Source organism: Phyllobates terribilis, unplaced genomic scaffold (assembly GCF_046119375.1).
Source record: "Phyllobates terribilis strain yellow unplaced genomic scaffold, ASM4611937v1 Scaffold_4__5_contigs__length_816908805, whole genome shotgun sequence".
In the NCBI taxonomy this organism is placed as follows: Eukaryota; Metazoa; Chordata; class Amphibia; order Anura; family Dendrobatidae; genus Phyllobates; species Phyllobates terribilis.
Window position 1 is genome coordinate 247,810,295 of NW_027362764.1, and position 14,295 is coordinate 247,824,589.

A 14,295-nucleotide genomic window follows, 5' to 3' on the forward strand; every position below is an offset into this window, starting at 1 on the left:
GAAGCATTTTTACAATTCAGTGGAATTCTGAGAACAACGGAAGAGTTCCAAAACATTTTTAAAAGTCAACAGAATTCCGAGAACAATGGAAGAGTTCCGAAGCATTTTTAAACTTCAGCGGAATTCCAAAAACAATGGAAGAGTTCCAAAGCATTTTTAAACTTCAGCGGAATTCCGAGAACAATGGAAGAGTTCCGAAGCATTTTAAAACTTCAGCGGAATTCCGAGAACAATGGAAGAGTTCCGAAGCATTTTTAAACGTCAGCGGAATTCCGAGAACAATGGAAGAGTTCCGAAGCATTTTTAAACTTCAGCGGAATTCCAAAAACAATGGAAGAGTTCCAAAGCATTTTTAAACTTCAGCGGAATTCCGAGAACAATGGAAGAGTTCCGAAGCATTTTAAAACTTCAGCGGAATTCCGAGAACAATGGAAGAGTTCCGAAGCATTTTAAAACTTCAGCGGAATTCCGAGAACAATGGAAGAGTTCCGAAGCATTTTTAAACTTCATCGGAATTCCGAGAACAATGGAAGAGTTCCGAAGCATTTTTACAATTCAGTGGAATTCTGAGAACAATGGAAGAGTTCCGAAGCATTTTTAAACGTCAGCAGAATTCCGAGAACAATGGTAGAGTTCCGAAGCATTTTTAAACTTCAGCAGAATTCCGAGAACAATGGAAGAGTTCTGAAGCATTTTTAAACGTCAGCAGAATTCTGAGAACAATGGAAGAGTTCCGAAGCATTTTTAAACGTCAACAGAATTCTGAGAACAATGGAAGAGTTCCGAAGCATTTTTACACTTCATCGGAATTCCGAGAACAATGGAAGAGTTCCGAAGCATTTTTACAATTCAGTGGAATTCTGAGAACAATGGAAGAGTTCCGAAGCATTTTTAAACTTCAGCGGAATTCCAAAAACAATGGAAGAGTTCCGAAGCATTTTTAAATTTCAGTGGAATTCTGAGAACAATGGAAGAGTTCCGAAGCATTTTTAAACGTCAGCAGAATTCCGAGAACAATGGAAGAGTTCCAAAGCATTTTTAAATGTCAGCAGAATTCTGAGAACAATGGAAGAGTTCTGAAGCATTTTTAAACTTCAGCGGAACTCCGAAAACAACGGAAGAGTTCCAAAACATTTTTAAACGTCAACAGAATTCCGAGAACAATGGAAGAGTTCCGAAGAATTTTTAAACTTCAGCGGAATTCCGAGAACAATGGAAGAGTTCCGAAGCATTTTTAAACTTCAGCGGAATTCCGAGAACAATGAAAGAGTTCTGAAGCATTTTTAAACGTCAGCAGAATTCCGAGAACAATGGTAGAGTTCCGAAGCATTTTTAAACTTCAGCAGAATTACGAGAACAATGGAAGAGTTCCGAAGCATTTTTAAACGTCAGCAGAATTCTGAGAACAATGGAAGAGTTCCGAAGCATTTTTAAACGTCAACAGAATTCTGAGAACAATGGAAGAGTTCCAAAGCATTTTTAAACTTCATCGGAATTCCGAGAACAATGGAAGAGTTCCGAAGCATTTTTACAATTCAGTGGAATTCTGAGAACAATGGAAGAGTTCCGAAGCATTTTTAAACGTCAGCAGAATTCCGAGAACAATAGAAGAGTTCCAAAGCATTTTTAAACGTCAGCAGAATTCTGAGAACAATGGAAGAGTTCCGAAGCATTTTTAAACGTCAACAGAATTCTGAGAACAATGGAAGAGTTCCGAAGCATTTTTAAACTTCATCGGAATTCCGAGAACAATGGAAGAGTTCCGAAGCATTTTTACAATTCAGTGGAATTCTGAGAACAATGGAAGAGTTCCGAAGCATTTTTAAACGTCAGCAGAATTCTGAGAACAATGGAAGAGTTCTGAAGCATTTTTAAACTTCAGCGGAATTCCGAGAACAATGGAAGAGTTCCAAAGCATTTTTAAACGTCAGCAGAATTCTGAGAACAATGGAAGAGTTCTGAAGCATTTTTAAACTTCAGCGGAACTCCGAAAACAACGGAAGAGTTCCAAAACATTTTTAAAAGTCAACAGAATTCCGAGAACAATGGAAGAGTTCCGAAGCATTTTCAAATGTCAGCGGAATTTCGAGAATAGTGGAAGAGTTCCGAAGCATTTTTAAATTTCAGCGGAATTCCGAGAACAATGGAAGAGTTCCGAAGCATTTTAAATCTTCAGCGGAATTCCGAGAACAATGGAAGAGTTCCGAAGCATTTTAAATCTTCAGCGGAATTCCGAGAACAATGGAAGAGTTCCGAAACATTTTTAAACTTCAGCGGAATTCCAAAAACAATGGAAGAGTTCCGAAGCATTTTTAAACTTCAGCGGAATTCCGAGAACAATGGAAGAGTTCCGAAGCATTTTTAAATTTCAGTGGAATTCCAAGAACAATGGAAGAGTTCCGAAGCATTTTTAAACTTCAGCGGAATTCTGAGAACAATGGAAGAGTTCCGAAGCATTTTCAAATGTCAGCGGAATTTCGAGAACAATGGAAGAGTTCCAAAGCATTTTTAAACTTCACCGGAATTCCGAGAACAATGGAAGAGTTCCGAAGCATTTTAAAACTTCAGCGGAATTCCGAGAACAATGGAAGAGTTCCGAAGCATTTTTAAACTTCAGCGGAATCCCAAAAACAATGGAAGAGTTCCGAAGCATTTTTAAACTTCAGAGGAATTCCGAGAACAATGGAAGAGTTCTGAAGCATTTTTAAACGTCAGCAGAATTCCGAGAACAATGGAAGAGTTCCGAAGCATTTTTAAACATCAGCAGAATTCTGAGAACAATGGAAGAGTTCCGAAGCATTTTTAAACGTCAACAGAATTCTGAGAACAATGGAAGAGTTCCGAAGCATTTTTAAACGTCAACAGAATTCTGAGAACAATGGAAGAGTTCCGAAGCATTTTTAAACGTCAACAGAATTCTGAGAACAATGGAAGAGTTCCGAAGCATTTTTAAACTTCATCGGAATTCCGAGAACAATGGAAGAGTTCCGAAGCATTTTTACAATTCAGTGGAATTCTGAGAAAAATGGAAGAGTTCCGAAGCATTTTTACAATTCAGTGGAATTCTGAGAACAACGGAAGAGTTCCAAAACATTTTTAAAAGTCAACAGAATTCCGAGAACAATGGAAGAGTTCCGAAGCATTTTCAAATGTCAGCGGAATTTTGAGAACAATGGAAGAGTTCCGAAGCATTTTTAAACTTCAGCGGAATTCCGAGAACAATGGAAGTGTTCCGAAGCATTTTTAAACTTCAGCGGAATTCCGAGAACAATGGAAGAGTTCTGAAGCATTTTTAAACGTCAGCAGAATTCCGAGAACAATGGAAGAGTTCCGAAGCATTTTTAAACATCAGCAGAATTCTGAGAACAATGGAAGAGTTCCGAAGCATTTTTAAACGTCAACAGAATTCCGAGAACAATGGAAGAGTTCCAAAGCATTTTTAAACTTCATCGGAATTCCGAGAACAATGGAAGAGTTCCGAAGCATTTTTACAATTCAGTGGAATTCTGAGAAAAATGGAAGAGTTCCGAAGCATTTTTACAATTCAGTGGAATTCTGAGAACAACGGAAGAGTTCCAAAACATTTTTAAAAGTCAACAGAATTCCGAGAACAATGGAAGAGTTCCGAAGCATTTTTAAACTTCAGCGGAATTCCAAAAACAATGGAAGAGTTCCAAAGCATTTTTAAACTTCAGCGGAATTCCGAGAACAATGGAAGAGTTCCGAAGCATTTTAAAACTTCAGCGGAATTCCGAGAACAATGGAAGAGTTCCGAAGCATTTTTAAACGTCAGCGGAATTCCGAGAACAATGGAAGAGTTCCGAAGCATTTTTAAACTTCAGCGGAATTCCAAAAACAATGGAAGAGTTCCAAAGCATTTTTAAACTTCAGCGGAATTCCGAGAACAATGGAAGAGTTCCGAAGCATTTTAAAACTTCAGCGGAATTCCGAGAACAATGGAAGAGTTCCGAAGCATTTTAAAACTTCAGCGGAATTCCGAGAACAATGGAAGAGTTCCGAAGCATTTTTAAACTTCATCGGAATTCCGAGAACAATGGAAGAGTTCCGAAGCATTTTTACAATTCAGTGGAATTCTGAGAACAATGGAAGAGTTCCGAAGCATTTTTAAACGTCAGCAGAATTCCGAGAACAATGGTAGAGTTCCGAAGCATTTTTAAACTTCAGCAGAATTCCGAGAACAATGGAAGAGTTCTGAAGCATTTTTAAACGTCAGCAGAATTCTGAGAACAATGGAAGAGTTCCGAAGCATTTTTAAACGTCAACAGAATTCTGAGAACAATGGAAGAGTTCCGAAGCATTTTTACACTTCATCGGAATTCCGAGAACAATGGAAGAGTTCCGAAGCATTTTTACAATTCAGTGGAATTCTGAGAACAATGGAAGAGTTCCGAAGCATTTTTAAACTTCAGCGGAATTCCAAAAACAATGGAAGAGTTCCGAAGCATTTTTAAATTTCAGTGGAATTCTGAGAACAATGGAAGAGTTCCGAAGCATTTTTAAACGTCAGCAGAATTCCGAGAACAATGGAAGAGTTCCAAAGCATTTTTAAATGTCAGCAGAATTCTGAGAACAATGGAAGAGTTCTGAAGCATTTTTAAACTTCAGCGGAACTCCGAAAACAACGGAAGAGTTCCAAAACATTTTTAAACGTCAACAGAATTCCGAGAACAATGGAAAAGTTCCGAAGCATTTTTAAACTTCAGCGGAATTCCGAGAACAATGGAAGAGTTCCGAAGCATTTTTAAACTTCAGCGGAATTCCGAGAACAATGAAAGAGTTCTGAAGCATTTTTAAACGTCAGCAGAATTCCGAGAACAATGGTAGAGTTCCGAAGCATTTTTAAACTTCAGCAGAATTACGAGAACAATGGAAGAGTTCCGAAGCATTTTTAAACGTCAGCAGAATTCTGAGAACAATGGAAGAGTTCCGAAGCATTTTTAAACGTCAACAGAATTCTGAGAACAATGGAAGAGTTCCAAAGCATTTTTAAACTTCATCGGAATTCCGAGAACAATGGAAGAGTTCCGAAGCATTTTTACAATTCAGTGGAATTCTGAGAACAATGGAAGAGTTCCGAAGCATTTTTAAACGTCAGCAGAATTCCGAGAACAATAGAAGAGTTCCAAAGCATTTTTAAACGTCAGCAGAATTCTGAGAACAATGGAAGAGTTCCGAAGCATTTTTAAACGTCAACAGAATTCTGAGAACAATGGAAGAGTTCCGAAGCATTTTTAAACTTCATCGGAATTCCGAGAACAATGGAAGAGTTCCGAAGCATTTTTACAATTCAGTGGAATTCTGAGAACAATGGAAGAGTTCCGAAGCATTTTTAAACGTCAGCAGAATTCTGAGAACAATGGAAGAGTTCTGAAGCATTTTTAAACTTCAGCAGAATTCCGAGAACAATGGAAGAGTTCCAAAGCATTTTTAAACGTCAGCAGAATTCTGAGAACAATGGAAGAGTTCTGAAGCATTTTTAAACTTCAGCGGAACTCCGAAAACAACGGAAGAGTTCCAAAACATTTTTAAAAGTCAACAGAATTCCGAGAACAATGGAAGAGTTCCGAAGCATTTTTAAACGTCAGCAGAATTCCTAGAAAAATGGAAGAGTTCCGAAGCATTTTTAAACTTCAGCGGAATTCTGAGAACAATGGAAGATTTCCGAAGCATTTTTAAACTTCAGCGGAATTCCGAGAACAATGGAAGAGTTCCGAAGCATTTTTACAATTCAGTGGAATTCTGAGAACAATGGAAGAGTTCCGAAGCATTTTTAAACGTCAGCAGAATTCCGAGAACAATGGAAGAGTTCCGAAGCATTTTTAAACTTCAGCGGAATTCCGAGAACAATGGAAGAGTTCCGAAGCATTTTTAAACTTCAGCGGAATTCCGAGAACAATGGAAGAGTTCCGAAGCATTTTAAATCTTCAGCGGAATTCCGAGAACAATGGAAGAGTTCCGAAACATTTTTAAACTTAAGCGGAATTCCAAAAACAATGGAAGAGTTCCGAAGCATTTTTAAACTTCAGCGGAATTCCGAGAACAATGGAAGAGTTCCGAAGCATTTTTAAATTTCAGGGAATTCCAAGAACAATGGAAGAGTTCTGAAGCATTTTTAAACTTCAGCGGAATTCCGAGAACAATGGAAGAGTTCCGAAGCATTTTCAAATGTCAGCGGAATTTCGAGAACAATGGAAGAGTTCCAAAGCATTTTTAAACTTCAGCGGAATTCCGAGAACAATGGAAAAGTTCCGAAGCATTTTAAAACTTCAGCGGAATTCCAAGAACAATGGAAGAGTTCCGAAGCATTTTTAAACTTCAGCGGAATTCCAAAAACAATGGAAGAGTTCCGAAGCATTTTTAAACTTCAGCGGAATTCCGAGAACAATGGAAGAGTTCCGAAGCATTTTCAAATGTCAGCGGAATTTCGAGAACAATGGAAGAGTTCCAAAGCATTTTTAAATTTCAGCGGAATTCCGAGAACAATGGAAGAGTTCTGAAGCATTTTTAAACTTCAGCGGAATTCCGAGAACAATGGAAGAGTTCCGAAGCATTTTCAAATGTCAGCGGAATTTCGAGAACAATGGAAGAGTTCTGAAGCATTTTTAAACGTCAGCAGAATTCTGAGAACAATGGAAGAGTTCCGAAGCATTTTTAAACGTCAACAGAATTCTGAGAACAATGGAAGAGTTCCGAAGCATTTTTAAACGTCAACAGAATTCTGAGAACAATTGAAGAGTTCCGAAGCATTTTTAAACTTCATCGGAATTCCGAGAACAATGGAAGAGTTCCGAAGCATTTTTAAACTTCAGCGGAATTCCGAGAACAATGGAAGAGTTCCGAAGCATTTTTAAACTTCAGCGGAATTCCAAAAACAATGGAAGAGTTCCGAAGCATTTTTAAACTTCAGCGGAATTCCGAGAACAATGGAAGAGTTCCGAAGCATTTTCAAATGTCAGCGGAATTTCGAGAATAATGGAAGAGTTCCGAAGCATTTTTAAACTTTATCGGAATTCCGAGAACAATGGAAGAGTTCCGAAGCATTTTTAAACTTCAGCGGAATTCCGAGAACAATGGAAGAGTTCTGAAGCATTTTTAAACTTCAGCGGAATTCCAAAAACAATGGAAGAGTTCCGAAGCATTTTTAAACTTCAGCGGAATTCCGAGAACAATGGAAGAGTTCCGAAGCATTTTCAAATGTCAGCGGAATTTCGAGAATAATGGAAGAGTTCCGAAGCATTTTTAAATTTCAGCGGAATTCCGAGAACAATGGAAGAGTTCCGAAGCATTTTAAAACTTCAGCGGAATTCCGAGAACAATGGAAGAGTTCTGAAGCATTTTTAAACTTCAGCGGAACTCCGAAAACAACGGAAGAGTTCCAAAACATTTTTAAAAGTCAACAGAATTCCGAGAACAATGGAAGAGTTCCGAAGCATTTTTAAACGTCAGCAGAATTCCTAGAACAATGGAAGAGTTCCGAAGCATTTTTAAACTTCAGCGGAATTCCGAGAACAATGGAAGAGTTCCGAAGCATTTTTACAATTCAGTGGAATTCTGAGAACAATGGAAGAGTTCCGAAGCATTTTTAAACGTCAGCGGAATTCCAAAAGCAATGGAAGAGTTCCGAATCATTTTTAATCTTCAGCGGAATTCCGAGAACAAAGGAAGAGTTCCGAAGCATTTTCAAATGTCAGCGGAATTTCGAGAACAATGGAAGAGTTCCGAAGCATTTTTAAATTTCAGCGGAATTCCGAGAACAATGGTAGAGTTCCGAAGCATTTTTAAACTTCAGCAGAATTACGAGAACAATGGAAGTGTTCCGAAGCATTTTTAAACTTCAGCGGAATTCCGAGAACAATGGAAGAGTTCCGAAGCATTTTTAAACTTCAGCGGAATTCCGAGAACAATGGAAGAGTTCCGAAGCATTTTCAAATGTCAGCGGAATTTCGAGAACAATGGAAGAGTTCCGAAGCATTTTTAAACTTCAGCGGAATTCCGAGAACAATGGAAGAGTTCTGAAGCATTTTTAAACTTCAGCGGAATTCCAAAAACAATGGAAGAGTTCCGAAGCATTTTTAAACTTCAGCGGAATTCCGAGAACAATGGAAGAGTTCCGAAGCATTTTTAAACTTCAGCGGAATTCCGAGAACAATGGAAGAGTTCCGAAGCATTTTCAAATGTCAGCGGAATTTCGAGAATAATGGAAGAGTTCCGAAGCATTTTTAAATTTCAGCGGAATTCCGAGAACAATGGAAGAGTTCCGAAGCATTTTAAATCTTCAGCGGAATTCCGAGAACAATGGAAGAGTTCCGAAACATTTTTAAACTTCAGCGGAATTCCAAAAACAATGGAAGAGTTCCGAAGCATTTTTAAACTTCAGCGGAATTCCGAGAACAATGGAAGAGTTCCGAAGCATTTTAAATCTTCAGCGGAATTCCGAGAACAATGGAAGAGTTCCGAAACATTTTTAAACTTCAGCGGAATTCCAAAAACAATGGAAGAGTTCCGAAGCATTTTTAAACTTCAGCGGAATTCCGAGAACAATGGAAGAGTTCCGAAGCATTTTTAAATTTCAGTGGAATTCCAAGAACAATGGAAGAGTTCCGAAGCATTTTTAAACTTCAGCGGAATTCTGAGAACAATGGAAGAGTTCCGAAGCATTTTCAAATGTCAGCGGAATTTCGAGAACAATGGAAGAGTTCCAAAGCATTTTTAAACTTCACCGGAATTCCGAGAACAATGGAAGAGTTCCGAAGCATTTTAAAACTTCAGCGGAATTCCGAGAACAATGGAAGAGTTCCGAAGCATTTTTAAACTTCAGCGGAATCCCAAAAACAATGGAAGAGTTCCGAAGCATTTTTAAACTTCAGCGGAATTCCGAGAACAATGGAAGAGTTCCGAAACATTTTCAAATGTCAGCGGAATTTCGAGAACAATGGAAGAGTTCCGAAGCATTTTTAAATTTCAGCGGAATTCCGAGAACAATGGAAGAGTTCCGAAGCATTTTTAAACGTCAACAGAATTCTGAGAACAATGGAAGAGTTCCGAAGCATTTTTAAACGTCAGCAGAATTCTGAGAACAATGGAAGAGTTCCGAAGCATTTTTAAACTTCAGCGGAATTCCGAGAACAATGGAAGAGTTCCAAAGCATTTTTAAACTTCAGCGGAATTCCGAGAACAATGGAAGAGTTCCGAAGCATTTTTAAACTTCATCGGAATTCCGAGAACAATGGAAGAGTTCCGAAGCATTTTTACAATTCAGTGGAATTCTGAGAAAAATGGAAGAGTTCCGAAGCATTTTTACAATTCAGTGGAATTCTGAGAACAACGGAAGAGTTCCAAAACATTTTTAAAAGTCAACAGAATTCCGAGAACAATGGAAGAGTTCCGAAGCATTTTTAAACTTCAGCGGAATTCCAAAAACAATGGAAGAGTTCCAAAGCATTTTTAAACTTCAGCGGAATTCCGAGAACAATGGAAGAGTTCCGAAGCATTTTAAAACTTCAGCGGAATTCCGAGAACAATGGAAGAGTTCCGAAGCATTTTTAAACGTCAGCGGAATTCCGAGAACAATGGAAGAGTTCCGAAGCATTTTTAAACTTCAGCGGAATTCCAAAAACAATGGAAGAGTTCCAAAGCATTTTTAAACTTCAGCGGAATTCCGAGAACAATGGAAGAGTTCCGAAGCATTTTAAAACTTCAGCGGAATTCCGAGAACAATGGAAGAGTTCCGAAGCATTTTAAAACTTCAGCGGAATTCCGAGAACAATGGAAGAGTTCCGAAGCATTTTTAAACTTCATCGGAATTCCGAGAACAATGGAAGAGTTCCGAAGCATTTTTACAATTCAGTGGAATTCTGAGAACAATGGAAGAGTTCCGAAGCATTTTTAAACGTCAGCAGAATTCCGAGAACAATGGTAGAGTTCCGAAGCATTTTTAAACTTCAGCAGAATTCCGAGAACAATGGAAGAGTTCTGAAGCATTTTTAAACGTCAGCAGAATTCTGAGAACAATGGAAGAGTTCCGAAGCATTTTTAAACGTCAACAGAATTCTGAGAACAATGGAAGAGTTCCGAAGCATTTTTAAACTTCATCGGAATTCCGAGAACAATGGAAGAGTTCCGAAGCATTTTTACAATTCAGTGGAATTCTGAGAACAATGGAAGAGTTCCGAAGCATTTTTAAACTTCAGCGGAATTCCAAAAACAATGGAAGAGTTCCGAAGCATTTTTAAATTTCAGTGGAATTCTGAGAACAATGGAAGAGTTCCGAAGCATTTTTAAACGTCAGCAGAATTCCGAGAACAATGGAAGAGTTCCAAAGCATTTTTAAATGTCAGCAGAATTCTGAGAACAATGGAAGAGTTCTGAAGCATTTTTAAACTTCAGCGGAACTCCGAAAACAACGGAAGAGTTCCAAAACATTTTTAAACGTCAACAGAATTCCGAGAACAATGGAAGAGTTCCGAAGCATTTTTAAACTTCAGCGGAATTCCGAGAACAATGGAAGAGTTCCGAAGCATTTTTAAACTTCAGCGGAATTCCGAGAACAATGAAAGAGTTCTGAAGCATTTTTAAACGTCAGCAGAATTCCGAGAACAATGGTAGAGTTCCGAAGCATTTTTAAACTTCAGCAGAATTACGAGAACAATGGAAGAGTTCCGAAGCATTTTTAAACGTCAGCAGAATTCTGAGAACAATGGAAGAGTTCCGAAGCATTTTTAAACGTCAACAGAATTCTGAGAACAATGGAAGAGTTCCAAAGCATTTTTAAACTTCATCGGAATTCCGAGAACAATGGAAGAGTTCCGAAGCATTTTTACAATTCAGTGGAATTCTGAGAACAATGGAAGAGTTCCGAAGCATTTTTAAACGTCAGCAGAATTCCGAGAACAATGGAAGAGTTCCAAAGCATTTTTAAACGTCAGCAGAATTCTGAGAACAATGGAAGAGTTCCGAAGCATTTTTAAACGTCAACAGAATTCTGAGAACAATGGAAGAGTTCCGAAGCATTTTTAGACTTCATCGGAATTCCGAGAACAATGGAAGAGTTCCGAAGCATTTTTACAATTCAGTGGAATTCTGAGAACAATGGAAGAGTTCCGAAGCATTTTTAAACGTCAGCAGAATTCCGAGAACAATGGAAGAGTTCCAAAGCATTTTTAAACGTCAGCAGAATTCTGAGAACAATGGAAGAGTTCTGAAGCATTTTTAAACTTCAGCGGAACTCCGAAAACAACGGAAGAGTTCCAAAACATTTTTAAAAGTCAACAGAATTCCGAGAACAATGGAAGAGTTCCGAAGCATTTTTAAACGTCAGCAGAATTCCTAGAACAATGGAAGAGTTCCGAAGCATTTTTACAATTCAGTGGAATTCTGAGAACAATGGAAGAGTTCCGAAGCATTTTTAAACTTCAGCGGAATTCCGAGAACAATGGAAGAGTTCCAAAGCATTTTTAAACTTCAGCGGAATTCCGAGAACAATGGAAGAGTTCCGAAGCATTTTTAAACTTCAGCGGAATTCCGAGAACAATGGAAGAGTTCTGAAGCATTTTTAAACTTCAGCCGAATTCCGAGAACAATGGAAGAGTTCCGAAGCATTTTTAAACGTCAGCAGAATTCTGAGAACAATGGAAGAGTTCCGAAGCATTTTTAAACGTCAACAGAATTCTGAGAACAATGGAAGAGTTCCGAAGCATTTTTAAACTTCATCGGAATTCCGAGAACAATGGAAGAGTTCCGAAGCATTTTTACAATTCAGTGGAATTCTGAGAACAACGGAAGAGTTCCAAAACATTTTTAAAAGTCAACAGAATTCCGAGAACAATGGAAGAGTTCCGAAGCATTTTCAAATGTCAGCGGAATTTTGAGAACAATGGAAGAGTTCCGAAGCATTTTTAAACTTCAGCGGAATTCCGAGAACAATGGAAGAGTTCTGAAGCATTTTTAAACGTCAGCAGAATTCCGAGAACAATGGAAGAGTTCCGAAGCATTTTTAAACATCAGCAGAATTCTGAGAACAATGGAAGAGTTCCGAAGCATTTTTAAACGTCAACAGAATTCTGAGAACAATGGAAGAGTTCCGAAGCATTTTTAAACGTCAACAGAATTCTGAGAACAATGGAAGAGTTCCGAAGCATTTTTAAACGTCAACAGAATTCTGAGAACAATGGAAGAGTTCCGAAGCATTTTTAAACTTCATCGGAATTCCGAGAACAATGGAAGAGTTCCGAAGCATTTTTACAATTCAGTGGAATTCTGAGAAAAATGGAAGAGTTCCGAAGCATTTTTACAATTCAGTGGAATTCTGAGAACAACGGAAGAGTTCCAAAACATTTTTAAAAGTCAACAGAATTCCGAGAACAATGGAAGAGTTCCGAAGCATTTTCAAATGTCAGCGGAATTTTGAGAACAATGGAAGAGTTCCGAAGCATTTTTAAACTTCAGCGGAATTCCGAGAACAATGGAAGTGTTCCGAAGCATTTTTAAACTTCAGCGGAATTCCGAGAACAATGGAAGAGTTCTGAAGCATTTTTAAACGTCAGCAGAATTCCGAGAACAATGGAAGAGTTCCGAAGCATTTTTAAACATCAGCAGAATTCTGAGAACAATGGAAGAGTTCCGAAGCATTTTTAAACGTCAACAGAATTCCGAGAACAATGGAAGAGTTCCAAAGCATTTTTAAACTTCATCGGAATTCCGAGAACAATGGAAGAGTTCCGAAGCATTTTTACAATTCAGTGGAATTCTGAGAAAAATGGAAGAGTTCCGAAGCATTTTTACAATTCAGTGGAATTCTGAGAACAACGGAAGAGTTCCAAAACATTTTTAAAAGTCAACAGAATTCCGAGAACAATGGAAGAGTTCCGAAGCATTTTTAAACTTCAGCGGAATTCCAAAAACAATGGAAGAGTTCCAAAGCATTTTTAAACTTCAGCGGAATTCCGAGAACAATGGAAGAGTTCCGAAGCATTTTAAAACTTCAGCGGAATTCCGAGAACAATGGAAGAGTTCCGAAGCATTTTTAAACGTCAGCGGAATTCCGAGAACAATGGAAGAGTTCCGAAGCATTTTTAAACTTCAGCGGAATTCCAAAAACAATGGAAGAGTTCCAAAGCATTTTTAAACTTCAGCGGAATTCCGAGAACAATGGAAGAGTTCCGAAGCATTTTTACAATTCAGTGGAATTCTGAGAACAATGGAAGAGTTCCGAAGCATTTTTAAACGTCAGCAGAATTCCGAGAACAATGGTAGAGTTCCGAAGCATTTTTAAACTTCAGCAGAATTCCGAGAACAATGGAAGAGTTCTGAAGCATTTTTAAACGTCAGCAGAATTCTGAGAACAATGGAAGAGTTCCGAAGCATTTTTAAACGTCAACAGAATTCTGAGAACAATGGAAGAGTTCCGAAGCATTTTTAAACTTCATCGGAATTCCGAGAACAATGGAAGAGTTCCGAAGCATTTTTACAATTCAGTGGAATTCTGAGAACAATGGAAGAGTTCCGAAGCATTTTTAAACTTCAGCGGAATTCCAAAAACAATGGAAGAGTTCCGAAGCATTTTTAAATTTCAGTGGAATTCTGAGAACAATGGAAGAGTTCCGAAGCATTTTTAAACGTCAGCAGAATTCCGAGAACAATGGAAGAGTTCCAAAGCATTTTTAAATGTCAGCAGAATTCTGAGAACAATGGAAGAGTTCTGAAGCATTTTTAAACTTCAGCGGAACTCCGAAAACAACGGAAGAGTTCCAAAACATTTTTAAACGTCAACAGAATTCCGAGAACAATGGAAGAGTTCCGAAGCATTTTTAAACTTCAGCGGAATTCCGAGAACAATGGAAGAGTTCCGAAGCATTTTTAAACTTCAGCGGAATTCCGAGAACAATGAAAGAGTTCTGAAGCATTTTTAAACGTCAGCAGAATTCCGAGAACAATGGTAGAGTTCCGAAGCATTTTTAAACTTCAGCAGAATTACGAGAACAATGGAAGAGTTCCGAAGCATTTGTAAACTTCATCGGAATTCCGAGAACAATGGAAGAGTTCCGAAGCATTTTTACAATTCAGTGGAATTCTGAGAACAATGGAAGAGTTCCGAAGCATTTTTAAACGTCAGCAGAATTCCGAGAACAATGGAAGAGTTCCAAAGCATTTGTAAACTTCATCGGAATTCCGAGAACAATGGAAGAGTTCCGAAGCATTTTTACAATTCAGTGGAATTCTGAGAACAATGGAAGAGTTCCGAAGCATTTTTAAACGTCAGCAGAATTCCGAGAACAA